The sequence below is a fragment of the Dermacentor silvarum genome, chromosome 5 (genome assembly GCF_013339745.2).
Source record: "Dermacentor silvarum isolate Dsil-2018 chromosome 5, BIME_Dsil_1.4, whole genome shotgun sequence".
In the NCBI taxonomy this organism is placed as follows: Eukaryota; Metazoa; Arthropoda; class Arachnida; order Ixodida; family Ixodidae; genus Dermacentor; species Dermacentor silvarum.
The window spans coordinates 37,370,111-37,394,573 of NC_051158.1; positions in this window are offsets into that span (position 1 = coordinate 37,370,111).

Below are 24,463 nucleotides of genomic sequence, written 5' to 3' on the forward strand. Positions count from 1 at the left end.
TGCAAGAACGACGGAGCCAAGGAGACGTACGCTCACGTTCCGCTCAGTCGGCTCGGCATCGGTGCCGTTATGCGCGAGCGTTATGCTGGCACGAGCGTTATGCGCACAAACACTAGCGTTCCTGCTAGGTATATCATATCACACCGTGGCGATCACTGAGAAGTCTGAGTGGAACAGACAGTATACGGTACATTTGAAGCTACAAAGGCTGATGGTTTTCCCCGAGTCCCATCTCGCGCACCGTAGAAGTCTGACGCCAGTAAAACCGATGGCGACGCTTCTTCATCACGCCAGCGTTCTGAGACGCCTGGTATCTGCCACGGTGCTGTTTCTGTGGCGCAGAAGCCGTTGCCTCGCTTGCTATCTTCTTAGAACCGCATCAGAGGAGCTTCAGCGCAACGTTATACCAGAGTCCTGTAATACTTTTCTGGATAATTAAACCTTACTGTCGGTTTCAATATTTCACCATTATGGCCTAGCTGTCCCATTCATTGTTTTATTTGTGTATGAATTTAAAGTGGAGGTTAGCACCTTTAGATGGCGCCGGCTGCTCGTCGAATATATAGCAGGGCCAACAAAGAATGAAACCACAAGGAAAGCTCTCAAAAATATCGACGACACCCTAAGGGTGCCAATAATTGCACTTGCGCACGCTAGTGAAGGAAGCCACAAAAGAGAGAACAAGAACACAGCCATGAGCACCTGAAAGAACTCCAAGTGGTCAAACGTAATCCGGATTCCTCCACTACGGGGTCCTTCATAAACCATTGTGCAGTTTCGAGACGCTAAATTTCAGACCTTTAGTTTTTGTTGTAGTTGAATTCTACGGTCACCTATAAAGTTAATATGGCGACGCACAGCTTCATCCAATCCACCTGCAAACATAATCGTGTTAATAAATAATATCCCTTGTCGCAATCCTGGCGCAGTGACCTTCAACAATGCCCTCTTTGCCTGTGCATTATGCCTGTCTCTTTACGGTCAGTAAGTTTGTTTATACAAGGGCAAGATGTTTCTGTTGGATGAAAGGAGCCTCAAATGTGCATCGTCATCATTCCCATCAACATTAGCAGCAGCAGCAGCAGCAGCAGGCGCCGCCGTCTATTTTTGTGTCCACTGCAGGACGGAGGACTCTCCGAGCGATCAAGAATCACTCCACTCTTGTGACCCCAACTTCTGCCTCCAAATTTGCTAATTTCATCACAACACTTATTTCTCTGCCGTCCTCGACTTCCCTTCTCTTGGCACCCATTCTGTGACTCCGACAGAGCCCTATACACGTTATATGGTCTGCCCCAGCCTCACCTCTTCATCTTAATGTCAACTATAGAATATCGGCTACCGCTGTCTGTTCTCTAAACCACACCGCTGTCTTTCTGTCTCGTAATCGTACGCCTATCATATTTTTCGTTCCACCGCTCGTTGCGCGGTCTTCAGCTTCTTCGTTAACGTCCCAAGTTTCCGCACGTCCCATATGTGAGTGCCGGTATAGATTGCGATTATTGTACACACTTTTCAAGGTTATCGGTAAGCTGCCGGTCATGACTTCAACGACCATGAGCCTCGAATGTCGGCGGCTAGAACAGTGCGTCTGTTCATCGGCCGCGCAGGTATGCCTTGCCTGCCTGACGACCATCTCTGCGGCCGTGCTACTTCATCCACTGGCCAGCATGAGTCACTGCGGCAGCACGCGATGTTCCTCGGACGTCGAAGGCGCGTTCGCAACACGCAGGATGGCTCCGCTCCGCTTCAGGTATGCCGGCTTCTCGACGTTACATACGAGCAGCAATTTATGGAGGAAGTAACCTAGGAGAGAGTATTCTGTCACGCAGCCAGCCTTCTCAGGCCTCTTCGAAATCAATACAGTGCGAAGTGAACGAAGCACAAGAACTTATAACAACACGGGTTTTGACTTAACAACTATATGTTCACCTCAGAGAGCACTACTCTGCTGTCATGAATTATACGCATGCTCAAATCAGGCTGCATGTTGTAAACGTTTTCCATCGCGATTGCCTCTTTCAGGAAACTAAGGTCCTGTTTCGAAATAAGAACCGAATTGCCTCGAGAACTAGTCGAAGCATGCCGTATGCCGCGAAAGATTATGCCATCGCGTGTAAGCGAAACGTCTGTCATCCTGCACAACAAAGAAGTCTTACTCATGACCGGCATGTTTTCCGATGTGCCTTGCATGTCTGGCATGCACCATGTGCCTTTGTATTTGTGTATATGATCTTGCCATTGCTCAGTCGACAATGGGCTCACTCTGCCGTATTGCATATAGGGTCCGATAAATGGGTTATAGGCTATAGAAACATTGTATCCCGTGGTGCTATAACTGCGTTTGGAATCGGTAGATAAGACCCAATGCACTGGCTACCCGTTTAGCCAGTGATGTATTCAACTCTACCATTACCAATTGCAGTTCTACCAAGGTCGTGAATGATGATACAACTGGGTAGTAAATGCAACGACCATTTTTGAATAGTGAATTGGCAGTCTTTCTTAACATCGCACGACCCCTTATTCTGTACAGACTGGACTGTCTGTTTCAGCGCGCGCTGATTGGACATAGCTTGAAGCAGTCGGTAGAGCAGGCGCCAATCATCGCCGCCGCCTCTCGAGCTCTATATCCAATCATCGCACGCTGAGATGAACAGTTTACTTAGTGGACTTTTACAGAATACCCCTTGCTGGAGAGTGGCGTTCTGAAAGAAGTAGGCGATTTTGTTCTGCCGAGTGATTCAATTTCGACCAGCCGCCAAACCAGGGTTATAGCGAAGAGGCGCTACACAGCAGTTTGAATGTCCTACTAAACACACCGTTTCCTCCACCCGCTAGGCAGGTACTTTTATTGCGATAGCAATTATATGGACACTCAAAAGCAGATTTCTGCCGTCGCCGTCACCGTGAGGTTCCGTACGACGTCAATGGAGATGAAATCGTCGCCGCGCGCCGCCGAACACTGTATGTGCGAGTGAAAGGGCGCGAGGGGCGCGCGCTTTCACGGGGAGTGAACACACGGCGGAGAACAAACGCGCGTTCTGCGCCGGGCTCGCTTAAGGGCTGCAGAAGTAGGCGTCTCTTTCCTCCTTTACAATCACCATATATGTCGAGCAAACGCGCATTCTTCCGACGCGCGAGAGGCCGTGAGGGAGGGGGGGGGAGGAGGAGGGAAGGGAGGCGACGTTTAGCTGCGGCACCAAGTGCCTATTTATATCAGAGGCTCCGGCAACAGTCACCAACGCCGCACGCATTTTGAGCGAACGCGGGCAAAACGCCGACGGCGTCGACAACAGTTCTGCGTGTTGCCGGTGCTGCTGCATGTCCAAGTTTATACAGCTGATAAAGCTAATATCATTACTCCGTATAGCTCTCTACAAATTTGCTATCGCAATTGATGCTTCACCTTTCAGGTGAAACTGCGACAACTTTATGTTATGGTACTGCTGCGAGAAAGCGAAGTTTCAGCGCTGGTTGCCCTTAAAATTGAATGACTATTTTATTATTGCGATAGCAATTATACGGACACTCCAAAGCGGATTTCTGCCGTTGGCGTCGCCATCGCCGTGAGGTTCCGTATGACGTCAACGGCGATGAAATCGCCGCCGCCGCCGTATGCTGTATGCGAGTCAAAGGGCGCGAGGGACGCGCGCTTTCACGGGGAGCGAACGCACGGCGGAGAGCAAACGCGCGTTCGGCGCCGTGCTTAATGAAGGGCTACAGAATTAAGCATCTCTTTCTTCCTTTACAATCGCCATATATAGAGAGCAAACGTGACTTCTGTGGCGCGAAAGGCCGTAGGGGGAAGGGAGGAAGGGAGGGGAGGTGACGTTTAGCTGTGGCACCAAATGCCTATTTAGATAAAAAAGTTGCGTTTGCTCTCTATATATGGAAAGGAGGAAAGAGACGCTTAATTCTGCAGCCCTTCAGAGAGCATAGCGCAGAACGCGCGTTTGCTCTCCGACGTGCATTCGCTCCCCGTGAAAGCGCGCGTCCCTCGCGCCCTTTCACTCGCACATACAACGTCCGGAGGGCGGCGACGTTGAGCCGTGCTCCCTCAAGGGCTGCAGAAGATAGCGCCAACCTTTCCCTTTCCCTCAAGAATCACTTATCATCGGCGACGATTTCATCGCCGTTGAAGTCATACGGAACCTCACGGCGACGGCAACGGACGACGGCGACGCCGAACGGCAGAAATCTGCTTTGGAGTGTCCATATAATTGCTATCGCAATAAAACGTTGCTACACGAGAAGGTGGTAAAGACTTCCGACGCTGCTCGACGAGTGTCCCGTTCTGACTCTCGTCGAAAACCTCCGAGCCACCCCCAGAAGCACCGTCAACAGTCACCAACGCCGCGCGCGTTCGGTGCGAACGCGGGCAAAACGCCAACGGCGTCGACAACAGTTCTGCGTGTTGCTGGTGCTGCTGCATGTCCAAGTTTATACAGCTGATAAAACTACTATCCTTACTCCGTATAGCTCTCGACTAATTTGCTATCGCAATTGATGCTTCGCCTTTCGGATGAAACTGCAACAATTTTTTTCCTTTGATTCTTACAAAATAAGCGTGGTGGAGTTTTTGTAAATAGTTGCTTGCAGACAACTTGACTAGCCCAATGTCCCACATACTGCACACAATCAGCGGCCAAACATACGGAAAGGGAAAAACAAGAAACATAGTTATCAGACGTATACCGTTATTAAAATGTACTGTTATTCACACAATGCAACTCAGTGAAAAAAAATCACAGCATATCCACGAAGTGAATGATGATGAGTGGGTGAAGCTCCGGGGGATCATTCGGGTAAACCACAGCTACGGACGACAGATAAAGAGAGCGCGCGTCGGGAACGAGAGACTCAAGGTAGTTCTATCAGCTGTATAAACTTGGACATGCAGCAGCACCAGCAACGCGCAGAACTGTTGTCGACGCCGTCGGCGTTTTGCCCGCGTTCGCACCGAACGCGCGCAATGTGGAACCGGAACCGAAAGTGGAACCGGAAGTGGAACCGGAACCGGAACGCCATCTAGTGAACACTTCATGAAACTACAGGCGGCTACATACTACTACTACTACTACTACTACTACTACTACTACTACAGAGGAGGGAACGACCCACACCCTAAGGAGCTTCGCCCCTAAAAGCGTAATTTTTTTACGTGGTTTTGCATGCGTCGGTGGGTATGCTCTTATATTCCATGAAACGGAGCGTAACAACAGCGGGTACCGCTTTTGTTATGAAGTTTAGAAATAGCGGACTCAATCACTACCTGCCAGGTGTACAAAAATATAAATATATATGTCCTTCTTTAGCGGGGGGGGGGGGGGGGGGAGCGGTAACGCTAAGCCGCTTTTGTGCGCTTATATTAAACCTTTCTATAGATGCAGCCCATATCTCGCATATGCCTATGCTGCACTTGATTTTTGCATAATTGATTTTAACGTTTCAGCATGGTTGAAGTTAAATTAACTAGCAGGGAGCATTAATTATGTCACGCAGGTAACAATGCTAAGCGAACTCTCCCGTGAAACCATTCCGTTCGCTTTTTCCCTCGCAGTATCGGCTCTGGCATTCACCGTATTGGCCGAGAATGGCGGTTTGAATCTGCAAGACACGCGCGCCTGCGCGTGCTCCCTTGGCTCAGTCGTAAACGCCTCGGCAGACATAATTTCGTACTTTGTTGTTGACAGAGCTTAAAAGTGTTTAAGTATTGTTAAACGTAATTGTTTTATCTTTAGAGTCGTTGAATCAGCGCAACAAGGTAAGAAAAAGCACGATACACGCTATACGTATAGCATGTATCATGTAGCTTGTTTCTCCTAAAGCTTCTATCAGCCACACTGAGCATGAATTGTACCACGCCGTAGTTGCGTAGCCCAGGCGCGCCTACGCGAGGTAGCCCGAGCGCCGATATCAGTCTAAGGAGGTTTAAAAAAAATAGATTTTTTTAAACCTCCTTGTATCAGTCTCGCACAGATCTCCGCGCTCGCGCCGCGCTATCTGCGCATGCGTAGGCGCGCAGACGCGAGCTTTCGCGCGTCGGCAAGCGTATTCGTGTGCTAAAGTCTACTGCGTTCTCTGGCGTGATGATCCACGGGTTCCTCCGACTCGTCTGGCTTCAATAGTGTAGCGCAACGCTCCATCTCACCCGACATCTTGGCCATCGAGAGACCCCGCATTAATTTTGACCACGTGGTGTTCCTCACCGTGCGAACAAAAGCGCTGAATACAAGAATTAGTTGCGCGGCATCAGCTGCATCAGCTGCACCCGCATTGGAACGTGAATGCCGTGGCCGTGAGCAGAACCGGGAGCCCGGAGCCTGCGACTCCAAGAGAGCGCCTTACTCGCGACTTTGCAGTCCATTGTTCCCAGAAAGGAGCACGTGTTTACCCGAGCGTTCAATGCACGGGACAATCTTCATTATGATTTAAAATAACAGACACGCGCGCGAGGACTCGAGTACACGAATGTGTCATAAATTGCATGTACTGCGGTAAAGTTTACTTATAAAACTCGGAATAGGCGCAAGCGATAAGCGGTACAAGAATGCGACTTTGTGCACATGAGCATGATCAAAGAGAACTGGGTCGGCGTGCGCAAATTCCATTCTCCTTGTCTACAAAGCGTAAAGGCCAAGGGCCGTAATTAGATTTTGTTGTATAACGTGTGCTATATGGGTGAACAAGTACCTGCTTTCTTAATGTTCGCTGGAGTATGTACCCAGGGAAAAATCGGGTCACAACGGTCCAGGAATACGTGTTCTATTGTTTCGGGTTTCTTGTATAAATAGCAATTGGTGGTCCAGGTATGAAGGTGCCTTTATCGTTAAGCCAGGTCTTAACGGGAAGTGTCACTGTTGGTGTGTAATTGAACAAAGAATGTTTTAAATGAAGGTGATACTGGCAGCGGCTTCACGGTTCTGGCTAACTAAAGTTGTGCCTACTGCGTGCGTCATTGGGCATGTGACGGCGCAGCCCATGTCGAGGATTTGGCGCCACGTCATGAGTGTAGTAAGAAGCTAGTATGCCAACCTTGAAGAAGCCAACGGAAGCCACGAAGTGAATGCTCGAGACGAACGTACATGGAAGCTCGGGACCTGCGGAACGCAAACGGCTGACTAGGCTAGCCAGGGCGTGTACGGGTTCAACCTGAGGCACAACACGGACCGAGCCGGTGCTACCAGACCAGCTGGGACGAGACTGGCGTGTCCCGCGGTGAACCAGTGTTCCGGGCCAGAGCTGAGATGCAGGCCGGACAGAACGGGTCGGTGCTGTTACTGCGGTGAACGAGCGTTCGAGCCCAGTGGTACCAGATGGCCTTGGTCGAGAGTGCGATGTTCGGGCGAGCCACGTGAAAGGGTCCGGCACAACCGCCTGCTTGAGTCGTGGCCACGGGGCCGCGTTATCGTCACCAAGTACTGTGAGTGACCACCTTACGAAGACACTCTTGAAAGACTCATCGTATCGTCAGTGAGGGCACGCGCTGTAACAATTCGCGGGAGTGCTGGACTACGTGGACTGTTATAGAAATAGTTCAGTCTCTTGTTATAGCTCCTCGTAAGTGTACTTGTTGCCGTCTGTCGTTGATAACTGTTTGTCTTGTCTATGACTTTGCTACCAGTATCTGAGTCCCTGGGCTCACGAACCACCCTCAATGAGTGTATAAAATGAGATCATTCGCACGTTCCGAGGTCTACAGAGGGTATAACCTTTTCGCATTCCCACACTAAGCAGTCTTAAGTGTCCCTGACAATATTTTTTTTTCGGGGGGGGGGGGGGGGGGGCGAGGAGGCGGTTCGTCCAATAAGCATGGTATGGGCTTGCCCAAACACACCACAGCTGACACCCATAACACACCCCACCACGCGCCAATGGGAGGCAGCGCTGTACAGCTCCGACTCGACGGACCAGCTCAACCTGATCAACCGAGCGAGAAGTACAGCTAAGGGGACCACCCACTGCAGAGCGGAGGAGCTACCTACACTTGCATGCTCTTTCGCATAAAGTTTATTTCTCTCTCTCTCTCTCTTCAGTTGATAGTCAAGCACTCGTGAAGTGTGTATCAGTCTTCGTTTGTCGCGTTCTTCCCGTTGCAAGACGCATTTAAGTCGTGGGATGAATCATACAGCAAATTCGCACGACTAACTCGACTATCTCACAATTCCGAGTGAAATTTCCATTTTGTTTCCTATCTGTTATGAAGTTGGGTTGAAAGACACACGTGCCGCGTAACGTGTCATACCATGTGCATGGCGCTTTATGTTTTGTCAGAAGTTTTGAACAACTACATCAGCAAGACCTACGGAATGATCGGCTCTACTACGCAGGTTTTGAGGGACAGCCAAAGTTGACATTTTAGCCAGAAACGACGTCCGATCTCTTAATTTAGAGAGAGGCTAACATCTACAATAACTGTGCGAAATAAAATGAGCTCTGAGCCAATTTCAGCTGTCGGGGCCACCTTTCAGAGTAGAGGTATAGGCAAACTCTGGCTTCACCTGTGCTGGTAAGAAACAGCGGGAGCTGCCGCTCCAGCAATTTTCTCAAACGAAGCTTGTCTTGCCTCACAAGTGTCGGAGGCGGTGGTGGTGGTGGTGGTGGCACGCTAAAACCCGGCTACTCCCAAAGTAGAGCTGGTGCGGGGAACGTTGCGCCGGGCGCCGGATCACATAACGCGTGAGACCAATCAGGGTCGTTTGGCGTGTCGCGGAGAGAGAAAGGGAAGGAAAGGGGGTTGGCGCGCACTTCGCCAGGCTTCCCTCGCCTCAGATCAGCCTCGGCGCCCGGATGGGAAGGCCGCGCCTGGTGCGTTCCGCCGAGGAGCAGGCTGCGTTTGAGCAATGGCGCCGCGAACTCGCTCGGGAACAGGCCCGTCGTCGACGTGCCGATTCTAGCGCGAGGGCTTCCGAAGCCCAGGCGAAACGTCAGCGAAGAGCCGCCGACACTGAGTTTAGGACAAACGAAGCGCAATGCCTGCGACAGCGTCGACTGGCCACAATTGTTTCGCTTACCCCCATTTTCTCGACAGTTGAAGGGCTGGTGATTTTTTTGAAACCTCGTTGGGTTAAACCAAGTTTTTCGAGCGACAGCACGGTTTTGCTTGCTTTGGGAAAGGACACAGACGCTTGAGGCCCGCGCGACTGCGCACTTTGTCCACATCGCAGATCGATTTCAAGATGGCCAGTCCTGGAAGTAGTGCAATAGTAAACAGGCTGATCCCGGAGATAGCGTGACGAAAAAAGTGTCGATCCCGGAGAACGTGCAATCCGCGATCTCGTGGGTCAAGTGGTCCGGCTCTCCACGTCAGGCTAATCAGGCACGTAACAGATGTGCTGCAGAACACTCTGCAGAATATAAACACTGTTGTAGCAATTAGAGGGACACTAAAGTGACGCACTGAATCCGTTTAGGTTGATAAATTGTCATTGAAGAACTTTACTTTTGTTGATTTCACGGTAATAGGTTGATTGTTAGCAAAAAGAAATGATGGTCAAAGTTTTGTTTCTGAATTTCGTGGCCGAAACCACGGGGCCGATAGAATCAGTGTGAAGTCTCGGATGGATTGCGAATTTATTTCCTTTTTTACGTCTTTTCTGGCATCTTTTCACGGTAAGGGTCGCTTTTGCGGTAATCTGGAATAGCAATTTACTGACGCAGCTCAAATAATATTTTTTTTTAATATTTAGTACCCCTTATGTAACCGCTTTACGAAAGCATCGCTTCACATTGATCCCATTGCACGCGTTGGACCTGCATAAATTTTAGTATCTCTTACCTCTTTCATTCTATTCGTTGCTCGCAGCCACTACGGAGGCGACCGCGGTTCTGCGCTCGAGCTGGAACCCCTGACAGGAGACCCGTCGACGGATGCCGACTGCCTCGCCCAACCCGAGACGGACAGTGATTGAAAAATAGTCTGCTGCATTCCAACGTGACATTGCAGTGGACCTTGTGCAGAAACCGCCTTGGCACTTTTGCAAGCGCTGTGGAACGTTGAGCCGGATGATCTTCGTACACTGTTTGCTAGCTCATTATTGCCGTGTTTGTTCATCCATTGCGTGGTTTGTTCGGGAATTCATGCCACATCTAAAGTAAAACGCAGTTGAAACAAAGTTTCCCGTGCGTCCTTCGTATCCCCCGAACACAGTATACCGGGTTTTTCACGTAACTAAAACCAAAATTGAAAAACAGAATGATACATCTTAAGCAATTTAAAATCTAAAAGTTAGCATAATAAGCCACAATAACTTAATCGATCGCACGTCACAAGGAGCGCGAAGAACTAAAGAAAACTGCGAACAATCTGCCGTTGGTCTCATTCATCTCAAGTGCACCAGCTTATTTTTGAAAGATTTGGTTCAAGTCACTTGAAACACAAGGCATGTGCGCCCCGATAAAGACTGTAGTATTCTTTTATACCACTAATAATTAAGCTTCCGAGAGACTGAAAATTTTCGGTACGACCAAATTCTGTTTCAGTGAAGGGCCACTAAAAAGAAACACAAAGTCAGTTTAATGCTGACACAATGCGAGTAATCGCGCAGCAGAGGAGCAAGAGAAGATAGCTAGAATAAAATATGTGAAGGCATTACGGAACAGTCTATAAATAAGCTATGTGAATTTTATATACAGTATTCTTTCACAAGCTCATTTTTTGTTCACTTCGCTGTAAACATAGTCATTATTATTTATTATACTTGAGAAAACTAAAGGCCAGGCCTGTTTCTTGAATTTAGCGCCACACCACATCACCATTGCGTCAGTGTGACGCCACTGAGATCAATATAACTCGTATTTGTACCGTAGCGACACAGTAAGCTTTCTTGAAACTTGTGAACATCCTTCTTCGGTTCTTTTACAGTAAGCCGTAATCTACCTTGTAAGTAATTAACTAGACCCTAGCAGACGACGTCAAAATTCTTGGCAGTCACGGGGAGTTGGTACTCAAACTTCAACGCTGCGACACCACTGGTGTGTAGTTTATGGGCCCTTTATTAGCTTATCCAACGCTCCTTTATCACTGTAAACTGATTTAAACCTTTAAGCCTGCTTTCAGCTCAAATAAATCACATTTTTTACACCAATTACGGGTGCAAGTGTGGAAGACATAGACCAATTTGCACAGTGAGAGGTGCTTTCAGTCTGTGTCTCACACATTTACACCCTATATGGGTGTAAGAATCAGTTCTAGACCAATTTGCATCCTTAGAGGTGCTTTCAGTCTATAGCTCACACATTTACACCCTTTACGAGTGTAAGAATCAGTTATAGACCAATTTACACCCTTCGAGGTGCTCTCAGTCTATAGCTCACACATTTACATCCCTCACGGGTGTAAGAATCAGTTATAGACCAATTTGCACCCTTAGAGGTGCTTTAAATCTATAGCTCACACCTTTACACCCTTTACAGACCAATATTCTTAAGAGCCATTGAGGGTGTAAATCTGTTTACAGTGAACGGTAGGGGCGGTCTTTTCGTATTGTACAAGAGCAATTTAATAATACAGCTCAAACGACTTTGCTCTTTAGTGTTCCTTGAATAAATGTTCTGCCGAAAAGTTATAGTTGAAATATTCAATTCCAGTGACATTATTGCATTCAATACATTGTTTTATTTAGTGGAATTTTTTAAGCACGTAGTCTTTTATTTGGCCAATTTTTGTATGCGTAGCAGAGTTGAGGAAACTGCGATACAGGCAAATAATGTTGGAAGTTCTATAGTGCTTCCGCAGAAGAAAGACTACGCAATTAGTCAGATTCGACGCCGGGTGCAGCACACTGCAGTTCATCTATTTCGCTGTGGTAACTCGCATGTTGCCTGCCTAATAGAGGTACTTAACGGAAATATAGTCTGGAAATAATACCAATATACACGGTTGTAAAAATTGTGGATGGTGTTCAATTGCTTCTAAACCGAACGTCAACTGAAGGCAACAAGTCGATAGAAACACAAGTGAATTTCAATGGAGGCTTTTCATTAATTAATTTATTAATGCTGTTAGCCCTGGAGAGAGCCGTTCCGGGGTGGGAAGGTACAGAAATTTTCAGGCAGAAGTTTGTTACAAAATTCTAGTGATGATTTCAGGGTTGTTGTGAGGAGCAGCTGAAAATATACACTTTTGTAAGGAGCAGCAGAGTAAAGTTATTGCTGTTGGTCTTTAGTGTCACTTTCAAAGGTGACTGACACAGCTGTACTGAAAAGCGCATCTTCAGCGTTCGCAGCTATAGCACAAACGTCACAAAAGCGTAACAAATTAAGAATAAGTTCACGCCTTAATTCTGCACTGACTGTGTTTTGCCTTTTCTTGCGCACTGCCCGAGTCCACGGAGTTCCTGTTTCGTTTATCGTCAACCGAAAAAAAAAACGAAAACAAAAAAACGCCTGTTTTGAAACGAACGCTCGTTGCAAAACCAACTGACCCCTTGTATTCAAAACAAAGAAACTGTTTGCGACTTGAGAGAACACGCGCTTGCCTTATACACGGATAGACTTCCTCCTACGCAGATATTAATCTCGCCCGTGCGCAATACCTCCGTCATGGGATCGACCGGGGGACTCCCTCTGAGAAACGTTAATGAATGCGCATGTGTTTATTCGACAGATCCCCTTCATTTTATTACCACCGCAATCTCTTATTTTTCAACGTTTCCCGCACGCCAAACCAAACCCACGGCGTACAGCGGCTTATAGCCAAGCTAGCGTGGGTAGTAATTTTAATTGACCCGTGATCTCACGCGATCGCTCTCACCTCTCACCCCACGAGGAAGTCCGTATTGCACCACACGTTACGCAATTGTCCTTCTGAAATCGCGAGAGGTGCAGGTTGAGGCGCGGAGATGCGCTCGAAGGCGACGATGGAGTGCGCCGTAAGAAATAGTGCCTTCTTTCGACGTCGATAATATCGGAACGTGAAGGTCATTGTGCTGCGTGTTGCTTGCTTCATGGTCACGAGAACGCAGATGCATTCTCAAAGGCTGCGAGTAGTAGTTAGGTTCAAGTTTTTAGGTCTTGTTCTGGAAAACTGGATATTTTTTGTTATTATTTTTTCCGCTATGCAATAAAGTATGGTTTACGCGTAAGGGAAAGGGAGGGGTGGGAATGATGAGCGCTGCATAAACGCTAAAAAAGAAAGCATCCTATTCCGTGGCAAAGACAAGACTTTTGAATTAAACATGTTACAGCATTAAGGGAAGCTTGGTGTAATTCGCGAAGGATTTGAGAGATTTGACAGGTACTGTCGAATTTTTGTGTGCGCCTTTTGTAGTAGCCTCGATGGGGCAACCGGACGCCAGGCCTATGGGCCTACAGTGCGGAAGATGCCAATAGTCAAAGTATTCCGTCCTTCGCTGCTCCATGGTTGCACCTAATTGCGTGGTTTGAGTTGCACGGCACGCCGCAGCGCTCCCTCACTTCGCAAGCATACAACATAGTTAGGGCTAAGAAATATCGGTGTCGTAGAGACTTAGTGCGTACGTTTTAATGCGTTAGCATTAGTTGTGTCAAAGTAGAAAAACACTGTACACTTGTGTTGAGTGTGGGAAGCCGATCACGACATGCTCATAGAGAGGGGATGCGAGAGCTTATAAAATTCACAATTTCGCGTGACAGGCGAAGCATCAATTGCGATAGCAAATTAGCAGAGAGCTATACGCAGTAAAGATTGTAGTTTTATCGGCTGCATAAACTTGGACACATTCGCTTACTAACTGAATTGACAAGCCTGTTGTCAGCGCGCACAAGCAAGCATGAGTGGATCACACTCGATGACCGCCGACAACCACTGTCAGAACGTTGGCGTGAGCAAGCGCGGCTGCAGCAGCGAGCGAAGATTCGTGCGGTCTATCGCTTCAACGGAAACTGAGCGGCGAAAGCACAGCGCATACAAAGGCAAGATCTGTGTGGAGATTGCTTTCAAGATACGGTGAGCGCGACAGCCCGGAGCCGCGCAAAGTAAAAGTACGCAGTTGCTGGTAGAATAAAAGCCGCACCCCCTCCCTCCCGCGCTGCCTTCCGGCTTTCCTCCTTTCGCGTGGGAGATTGAGTCGCCAGTTATAGCGCCGGGTCGCAAGATACGCATTTGGTGCCGCAGCCAAATGTCGCCACCCCTGCCTCCCTCCCTCCCTCCCTCCCATCCCCCCACGGCCCTTGGCACGGCGGAACACGTCGCGTTTGCACTCCGCCGTGCGTTCGGTCTCCGTGAAAGCGAACCCGCAGCGTACGGCGCGCAGCAATTTTATCGCCCTTAGACTTTAGACGGAACCTCACGGCGACGGCGACGACGACGGCAGAAATCCGCTTGGAGTGTCCACATAATTGCTATCGCAATAAAACACCTTGCAATGTGGTGCTGCAATGTGGTGAACGCGGTGCGAAGTAATGCTCACGCATTTGTTTCTCATTTACCGCTTAACCGCCAGTGAAATTTTAACACGAGAAGCATGAACAACACGAAAGCGCTCTTAACTCCTGTGAACAACATGCAGGAAGGAAAGAAACTAAGAGAGATATGACGTCATTCAGGCCGCCTTTGCACGCCAACTCTCCGCGAAACAGACCTCTTTGTTTTATCTCTAATACCAATACGAGACACTGCTGTCGGTGGACTTGGTTCCCGGTGGTTTTTAATCGACGCGCGCTCGTTCTAGTGCAGTGCCGACCGCTCTGCGAACGTTTTCTCCCTCTATGCTAGGGCAAATTCGGCCGTTCGTTGCAACGTATATACCAATGCCTCCTATTGGTATATACATTAAATGTCTTCATTGCAAAGTGCGAGTGCAGCCGCTGCATGCGTTGCTGTGGCGCTCGTTGCCTTTCCGAAAAAGCGGGCGCTGAACGCCGGCGGAGGAATACACTAAAACCTGCCTTAACAGTGATCGCGAGTTGCACCGACGTTTTCTGGATTCAATTATATCCGCTTGCTAAGCACGAGGTCGCGGGATCAAATCCCGGCCATGGCAGCCGCATTTCGATGGGGGCGAAATGCGACAACACCCGTGTACATAGATTTAGGTTAACGTTAAAGAATCCCAGGTGGTTCAAATTGTTCCGGAGTCGCCCAACTACGGCGTGCCTAATAACCAGATTGTGGTTTTGGCACGTAAAACCTTTTTTTTTTCTTATTAGATCCGCTGACGGAGCTCTCACCGAGTTGTTTCTGTTCTCCGTGATTTACAGGATTTAGGCATATACCTGTGTGACGTCACTGCTCAAAGTGCAAACGGCCGCTGTCATTATCCCAGAGTATAACATTCGTTCAAGATCAAAGCAGCCTTAGACGAAAGTGTCACCATTTTCCGTGTCATCTGCTTCAGATTTGATCATTGTACGCTTCACCGCGTCATCTGCTTCAGGTTTACCCAACAAAGTACGTTTTTTCACGCGTCGTATGCCTATATGCAGCTGATGCAATTAATTAATTTAAATAAGGGGTTATACGTGCGAAAACCTCCATGCGATTATGAAGCACTCCGTAGTGGGGGACATCATTTGCCGCGTCATCTGCTTCAGATTTGATCATTTTACGCTTCGCCGCGTCGTCTGCTTCAGGTTTACCCAAACAATTGAGGTACTTTTTTTTTTTACGCGTCTTAAGCCTATATGCAGATGATGAAATTGCACTGATGCGCACAGCGCGGAGGAATACAACTGTGTGCTCCCCATTCGCAGAAGTTAGTTCTTCATCCCTAAAGCGTATACGCTGCATGCAGCTCTGTATAGGCTTGCACCTCGATGCGTAGTGAGACTATGTATTACGTACATTGGTGCAGGAAGTTTCTTGTTCGTGCATGTTTTCCCATTGTGCCAGGGGATCGTTAACATCTGCCGCGGCAGACAGCGCCGACGCGCTGGAATTTACTCAACCACCTTACAATTAGGATTTCAGAGCACGCACGTCGGCCCGCTCGCTAGAGCCGCGCGCGCTTCGAGATTGTTTTCTATAGCGCTCTCTCGAAGTAAGCACGTGCTTCCGCGTTCGCCAAGATGCGCGCGCGTGATTTTGTGGTCATTTATCTCCCCGCACGTGCATACGGAAGCGCGGTTTTCCTCCGATCGATACCTTCGATTGGTGACTTCGGTGATCGCATGCGAAAGGCGCTGATCGCGTCTGCTTGAGACCAGATGGCATGAACTTCTGTTTCCTTTTCTTTTTCGCTGTTAGCTTCTTTTTCTTTTTCTCGGAGGATTACGCAAGACGCGTTTTCTGAACTTCGTGCCTGCCGGCTCTTTCTTCTGGTTATTAGAGATTAGGAGCTTCCATTTGGGGGGATGATAAAAAAGATACCATGTAACCTGCCACTTGACTAGCGTTCTTATGCGTGTCCTCCTCAATACAGTTTTGATTACGCCGTAAGTAAACAGAATGTCGTTTCGTGATACCCAGCCCTTGCTTTTGGCACTCTTTTATGCAGCGTCCTTTGCCAAAAGCTTCGGGCCGTTGCGTGTTAATATTTTTGCGATGGTAATCTGAGCAATCATTTAATTAATGCGAAGCATTCTTTGTCTCTTTCCATGGAACTTTTCGGTAAGTGTGTTTGTTCGTGTCCCGCATTGTTTCGGGCTACTTTCAATAATAATAATAAAAAGCATCAAATGTTTGAAGGGGGATCGAAGGGGCGATCCCATGCGCAACGGTCCAATGTGCGTACCATTAGGCCACACATACATTTATTTTTTGTCCTGAAAAAAAAAAAAAAAAAAGAACGGAAAGATGTACATCCGCTCCTCCCTAGGCAGCAAGTCCGGTTACGGTTCTTGGAGCTCGAATACTTCAACCATTCTGCTTACAGATTCGCGGAAATAACTCCATATTGGCTCGAGCTCACCTGCAGTTCTGAATGATGAACGGCCGTTTTCGACAACCAATCACTATCTAGGCCCCCGAGCATTATCGTGTCAAATGATTTATGCCTTCGTCGTTATTGACGATTAAAAATGAAATGCTGTAGCTTCCTATGGGTGTCTTTTTTTTATGCGTTAGCATTAGGAGTGTCAAAATGTAATGAAGGGTATATGTGTGAAGTGTGCGAAGCCTGTCACGTGGCAGAGGTAGAGACCCCTGGGGATGGGAGAGCTTAAAAGATCGTCAGTTTAGTGAAACGTATATATATATATATATATATATATATATATATATATATATATATATATATATGCGCCATTCCATCTCAAGTGTACTAGGTGTTTTTCGCCCATCTCCGATTCTGCTGAAAAAACATGTGGTTGATCCCTCTTATATAGGAATCGGTATAGAACACGAAAGTGAAACGTGTCTTCACAGAAGTAGTGTAATGTTTATTGCACATTGATATATAATGTATTTTGGTGTTTTGTGGCTAAAGCGCCCTTAGGCGTTGATGCACCCACGCTGACGCCTGGTGGCACGTCTCCTCCATCACGACTACCAACGTCGATGACCATGAGCAACCGTCGTGCATATGGAAGCTGCACTACGCTGCACACGCTAGCACAACGCGAAAGACGAAGCACGTAACTGACACACTAATACAACGCGCAAGACAAAGCACGTAACTGAATCGTCACCGAGTCAAATCAGCGCGTACAGCGCGTCGTAATTGCAGCCTCCGCGATCAACTTCAGAAACATTTTCAGAGCTAATTGCGGAGGCCACGCTCCGCTGTGCTGAGTACGGTGAACGCCACCTAGGTGGCGTTGGTAGTGCTTCTTGATGCCAGCGTCCCTTCGAATGCTGGCATCGAGGCGTCGTAGTGCTGAGACCACCGAAGCGTTCACTGTCGGTGCGCGTTAGTGTCATAATGCAGTACTTGTCTTTTCTGCTCGTAGGCGGCGGCACCGCCCCGAGCAAGAGCGCGGGTACACGGAGGAGTGTTAGATATATAAGGCGCGTCTGTGTAGCTCTCTGCAAATGCGTTTGTGGCGCAATGGGTTAAACGCTCGGCGATCTATCGTCGCGGACCGAGAGGTCGTGGGTTCGATTTCCAAATTTTGCATGTTTGTGGAACTTTTTCTTCTGGTTTCTTTCTTTGTATTATGTTCTATGACGTATTTCCGTGACGGAAATACGTCAGTGAAGTCTTGGTGGACCCCGACATAAAACACTTTCGTGTTAAAAAAAGATTAGACTATTTTATCTCAGTGCTGGAAGTAATGTGTCAAGCGATTTTCTGAAAGAATAATTGTGTGATGTCGTGAGTGCGCTTCGCAGGTTGCGCACACAAGTGAAACATGTAGGGCAGAAAAAAAAAGCTACAAAATTATTGATTTGACCTATTCAGCGATCTTTTTTTTTTCTATATTCTGCAAAACGCAATCTTTCGTTATTACTTTAGTTTCAAGTTACATGATTTTTAGACCTCCGCAAAAGTCCACAATTGCAGCCTATTTGATATTTTTAGAGAAAAGGAAACTAATCGTTACATGTGGAATATATTCACAACGTCGACTTAGTATGGTTGCACACTAGATGATAAAAATACTGTTAGAAGAAATAAGGCCTACATCTTCTGTTAAAATCATGACAGAAATGGGGAAAATGACGTTCTGTCTCAATTTGTGGCTGCATTTTCACACTATAGTGGTCCCAGTAAAAATATGGCCTAATCAGCACTGTATAGTATGCTTCACCGCCAATTTATTTAGAGAGTTATAAGAGAGTAAATTTTGTATTAAGCGAGAAAACATTTTTGAACTGCACAATCACATGGTTGCCCGTTGCATCTCTTTGTTTCGCCTTCACTGCATAGCACGTCGGTCGGCGTTGTAGCCCGGCTCATTTCACGTGTTCCCTTTGTTGTTGTTGTTGTTGTTGTTGTTGTTGTTGTTGTTGTTGTTGTTGTTGTTGTTGTTGTTGTTGTTGTTGTTGTTGTTGTAGTTGTTGTTGTTGTTGTTGTTGTTGTTGTTGTTGTTGTTGTTGTTGTTGTTGTTGTTGTTGTTGTTGTTGTTGTTGTTGTTGTTGTTGTTGTTGTTGTTGTTGTTGTTGTTGTTTTGTCGTCGTTTTTCATTTTTTATTTTATTTATGTTATTTTTTGAAGAGGAAGAAAAGGTCTTTGGTGACTTCAGATTGATTTGGGGTTCGTTGTTTCTGGGTTTCTGGAATCTTTCGTTTCATAAATTAGACGACTTGAGGCCTTCTAGTCCATGTAGGACAAGGAAACAGGCGTCAAAATGAAGCTTGGAACAAGAAAGACACACGAAGTTAGCGTAGAGATTTGTACTGAGAAGTAATAATGCGTATTAGGTAGCTTCATTGTTTTTCGTTTCTCTTGCATTTACCGCTAAAGCACCACTAAACATTTCTTTAGTCTTTCTTTTTTTCTTTGACTTCCGCTGTTTCGGGTGTCTTACACACAAAACGGTGACTACCTCAAGGTACAAATATTTCATTTTCCATATATGTATTTAGTTCTATCGTATCAGTAGGCAACTTGAAAGAAGAAACTTTTCACACCTGCCCTCAGTGGCTATGTTTCTTGCCCTTTTTAGCACGTCTTGACCTGGGCCAGCATTGTATTGCGTTACATACCGGGGCACGCATACCTGCCAACTTTGTCGTTTTGTCCGGGAGACTCCCGAATTCCGACCAATCCTCTGGATTGTGCGGACACGGTCATGAAGCTCCCGAAAAACGTATCCGGCCTCTCAGCGGAAAAAAAATGTAGCAAAAACAAAACAAAAAAACAATAATAATAAAAAATAAAAAACGAGTCTGCAGAGCCGCATCGTAATTTCAGTAGCTACCCGAATTCCGATTTAAATCTAAGCCATTTGTGTATAGCAAGTCTTGTCCTAACACAGTTCGCTTTAGATCGACACATTCGTTGAGGAGTGCGCGTGATGCAAAGGTCAATTATGCGGTGCAGAATGTCGGGTGTTTTAAGTCAGCTTTGCCTCCATAGAGAGTTGTTATGCAGTGAAACATATTAGTGGGAAGGGGCCACTGTCACGGGACACAGCACGCGTTCCTTATTTATATACGTGCGCGTGCGCCTTGTCCCGTCACAGTATGTGCCCTGGCGACGTCAAATAGCCGTACGGGCAGTCATTCAGCACTGTTTGTGACGTCGCTGTGGCCCAGAAAAAAAAATTCAGAGCCCTTACACTACTGTGAAGATGGAAGCCAGTGAAGCTGTGACTATGGTGGGTTTGCTGCAGTGAATATTGCTATATATATTATCATTATTGATGACATTGAGCGTCTTCGGCATGTTCGTCAAAGAACAAGGACACCGGCGCCTTGTTTTCGCCCGGCGCGATGGCCAAGTAGTGCGTTTGCTGCGCCAAATCCGCCGCATCGTCATAGACTAGCGTGTGAGCCACAGCGTTGACAGCCACGGCACACTGCACGGCAGCGTCAGGATCCTGTGAGATCTCTCCCGCTCCTGTTCTCGGCGGCTCATACCCACATATCCAACGCAGGTATGAGACACACGTGATTTCTTTCTGACCTTCCTTCTCTCTCTCTTTATTTATTTCCTTCCTTCCTTCTTTCTTTCTTTCTTTCTTCCTTTCTTTCTTTCTTTTTTTCTTTCTAGTCCCTGGATCATACCCGCATATCCACTGCGGGTATGCGCAACACGTGGTTTTATTATCCTTAATCGTGACGTAACTGACGAGCATGTGCTGTTATTGATGTCATGACCTATCAGTCATGCTAGTCATCCGTTTTGACACATGTTCAGAGGCACAACTGGCGGGAAGCTGCCACGCATATGGAGCCAAAACGCCATGCACATGGAGCCGAAATCTGATGGCGATAGTTTTTTTGTTTTGTTTTTTTCTATACGCGGACGCGATCTCCTGTAACCTAGCCCTTAACAGCTTCGCTGTAAAAAGAAAGAGGGAGTGTTTTTGTTGTCGTCCGCTCTCTCCCCCCCCCCTTCCTAATTTGCCGTGATCAGTGTTCCTATATGCTTCGAGTTGTCGATTAATTCGCCCTCGCGCTATAATCTGCTAGCCTCTTTGTTGGCTCCGATGGTAGAGCGACCGCTCCGGAAAGGCGTTGGTCCTAGTTTCGACCCCAGGCCCGATACTGATTTTTCTTCAGCTGCAGAGCCTTCCTTCTGAGAAATCCGTATGGGTTTCCTTGATGGCTTCCTGCTACAGATGGGTGGATGAAAATTTCGCCCTTTCACTCAACTTCCTCCCCCCTTGCGGACTTCTGCAGAACCAATTTCCCAAGTTCGCCTCAAATTTATTTAGAAGCTTAGTGTTGTGGTTTGCTGGGTCAGTTGGTGCATGATGACAGTGTTGCGGGTTCCAGCAGGTACAGACGCAAGCACAGGAAAAAGAAACGCACAGGACAACTCTGATCCAGCGTTGGACAACGTTGGACCAGCGTTGTACCGTGCGTTTCTTTCTCTTGTGCTCGCGTCTGTACCTGCTGGAACCCGCAACACTATTATTTAGACGCCTTTACAACATGCCCACTATATGTGACAAAAGGAGAAATGACAAAACCACTGTTCAATTATCTGGAAAGCTGACGGCAAGACTATTACGAAACTAGGTTCATACGGTTTCCTGCGCACCTGACTTCACACAGAGGAAACCGCTGCGGCGGCTCAGCGGCTATGGTGTTGGGCTGCTAAGCGCGAGGTCGCGGGCTCAAATCCCGAGCGCAGCGGCCGAATTTCAATGGCAGCGAAATGCAAAAACGCCGGTGTCCCGTGAATTGGGGGCACGTTAAAGATCCCCGGGTGGTCAAAATGAATCCGGAGCCCCCAACTACGGCGTGCCTCATAATGAAATCGTGATTGTGGCACGTAAAAACTCAGAATTCAATTCAGAATTCATTCACACTCAAGATAATTAACTTGCCTAATCACTCCCGAGTTTATTTTGAAAAGGGTTGAGACCGATGTTCAAGGTAATGTATACAGTGCTCAGATCAGGAGCGCGTGAGCGCGTGGCCGTCGACGCCTGCAGCACCCTCTCGTGATAACCACCCGCGTCATCGACGAGGCCACACGCATGCGCAGTGCCAGTCGGCCAGAGGCAACGGCACGTGGTCACACCTTCGCTGATAACGAAGTTGATGGAGGCTTATCAAGAGACGGTGCTGCAGGTACCGACGTAAGCACGCTCGCGCGTTCGTGTTAGCATATCTGAGCACTGTACAAGGGGATAGGACATGTGCATGCACAAGGCCGATCCACATAGGTCGCGAAGCTTCGGGCGAAAAGCGGTTCAGAACGAATTGTCACCGACATCAGCAAGGGTGGTTACGGGAGCAGCGATTGAAGCTCGACTATGTTTGGAGGGAACAAACATTGGGAAAGAAAAAAAAACGTTTTATAATTAAAGAGAGGCACAGATTCATTCAACGAAAATAAGATTCCTTATCAATTTAATATACGCATGGCGAGAAAAGATGAGACAACTCTATTTTACTGGATCATTATCAATAAACACCTTCTTTCAGCGCCCACCGCAAGAGCGCCCATCGATTGCGGCGGGCGTTGACGCCGCTATCACTTGCCATGCAATGCAGCTCTTGAAGTGAGCAGAAAGGCGCACTCGTAAAGTTCAACTGTTACAATACGCCCCCCTCACCTGTGAGTTGTAGTTGTAGTAGTGAGTTGCGAGCGCCAGATACTTGTTTACTTTAGTTATTTTCGTGCGACAGCGCTGGCCGACGGGCGTGGCGTCCGACGACAGGACGAGCACTTTTCGCCAAACGCGTTAGTAGGCCTCCAAAGAAAGTATGTTATGTGCAGGGATGCGATTTGGACACCCGTACGGCTGACCTTTTCCTGCATCGCTTTCCGCGCTGAAAGCAGTGAACGCCCTTCAAGTCGAATGGCGGGGTGCACAGCTGTAATGTCAGGCCTCCGAAAAAAATTCCGTGCCTTTGAGAACAAAATGACGTCACCTCTGTTTAACAGATATGACGTCACATAATTTTTTCTTCCACCGGAAGTGTTCCCTCCTCCCACAGATGGCGCTAAGCCCCGTGAGCCGCTAAGGTCCCTGTATGTTCCAAAGGTAGCGCAAACCTTTGTTCAAATAGGAAAGGAGAATCTCCTCCCCGCCCTCTACCCCTCTCCTTTTTTGCCGTTAATCGTGGCAAACGAAGCCTCAAATAAACGGCGAGCGATATGGCTCCACCGTATCGGAAGAAAAAAATTTGACTGCCACCGAGGGAGGTCATTACTGAGGGAAGTTCTGATCACTGTTCTCATCCACTTAGTGATGAACTCAGGAAGGTGGGTGCGCTCGCCAGTTCACCATCAGCCAACGACTGAGTAAAAAAAAAAGTCCCGGTTTATGCTCTGCGGCGAACAAAATGGCGCATTATGGCAATAGGAATATCTTGCATGACTTCTCATAAAATGAGCACAATGGAAGAGTCGTCAATTAATGAGCTAAAGGCAGAAAGTGCGCCACACCCGGCAACCAAGGCATATAACTGAGGGGGAAAGAAAAACACGCGGATGCATTTTGGAAATTTAAAAAAAAACGTTGAGAGTATTTAGCACATAAATGTCTCCGCATGTTATGCGTGTGCATAGTTTGATGTAGCTCTTTGTTTTCGTAAATGCGTCAGGTAAACAGAACACCATTCGATTTCGAGAACCAATCAGCAGTGGTAAAGACTGCTTAGGATTGCGTTTAACTTGTTCTACCTTTCGTTTTCCTCGTCTGAGCGATGCAGATTCTACTAATAATTGAAGGTACTACATATCTTACGTAGAAATCTCACGTACAAACAGCCTCGTGAAAATGCGCCCAGAAGAGTCGCGTTTCAAGCAAGCGCTTCAACGCGCCGCATGCGATACGATATGAAGCGGGCGGTAGCGGCCGCGCGCTTCGCTCACTAATGGCGGCTGAGAGGAAGAGGCGAGGAGGAAATGGCGCGGAGAGGAGGAGTTTGCGCTACCTTCGAAAAATACAGGGACCTTTTGATCCGCCGATGAACCGCCATGTTTTGAACGTATGGGCTTCTATGGAAGCTTCGCTACCAGGTATATTTACCTTGATATGCATGCAGCCTTGGAAGCTTCCTCCAGTGTCCATTGAGGAATGGTTTTCCCTCTCTCTCTTTGTCTCTCTTTCGCAAATACCTGAGCAAGTAGTTTATGAGGAAGCCATCCACTTAAAACGACCATGCCGCTTCCACAGCGCATGCAGCACAAAACGGCCAGTCGGTGCAGCGCCGTAGTCACTTTTTTCCTGATTATTTCTTTTTTATGGTTATTATTCTTGGGTCGCGCATGCGTTGTGGCAATATTGACGCCACGCAGGAAATTATGGTTAACGCGGCCTCGTTCAAGAATCTTCTTCAAAGCCTCTTGCATATTTGGAGCAATGGGTTTTTAGATGCATAGGGTACATTTTGGTCAGTTAGTTTCATTCTTTATACGTATAGTCTGGAGGTAAAGTCTAATTATAATGAACTTGTAGAGGCGATAATATATCTTCAACTGCAGTACCACCGACCAGGAAGATGATGATCAGTTCGGCGCGTGGTCAGACA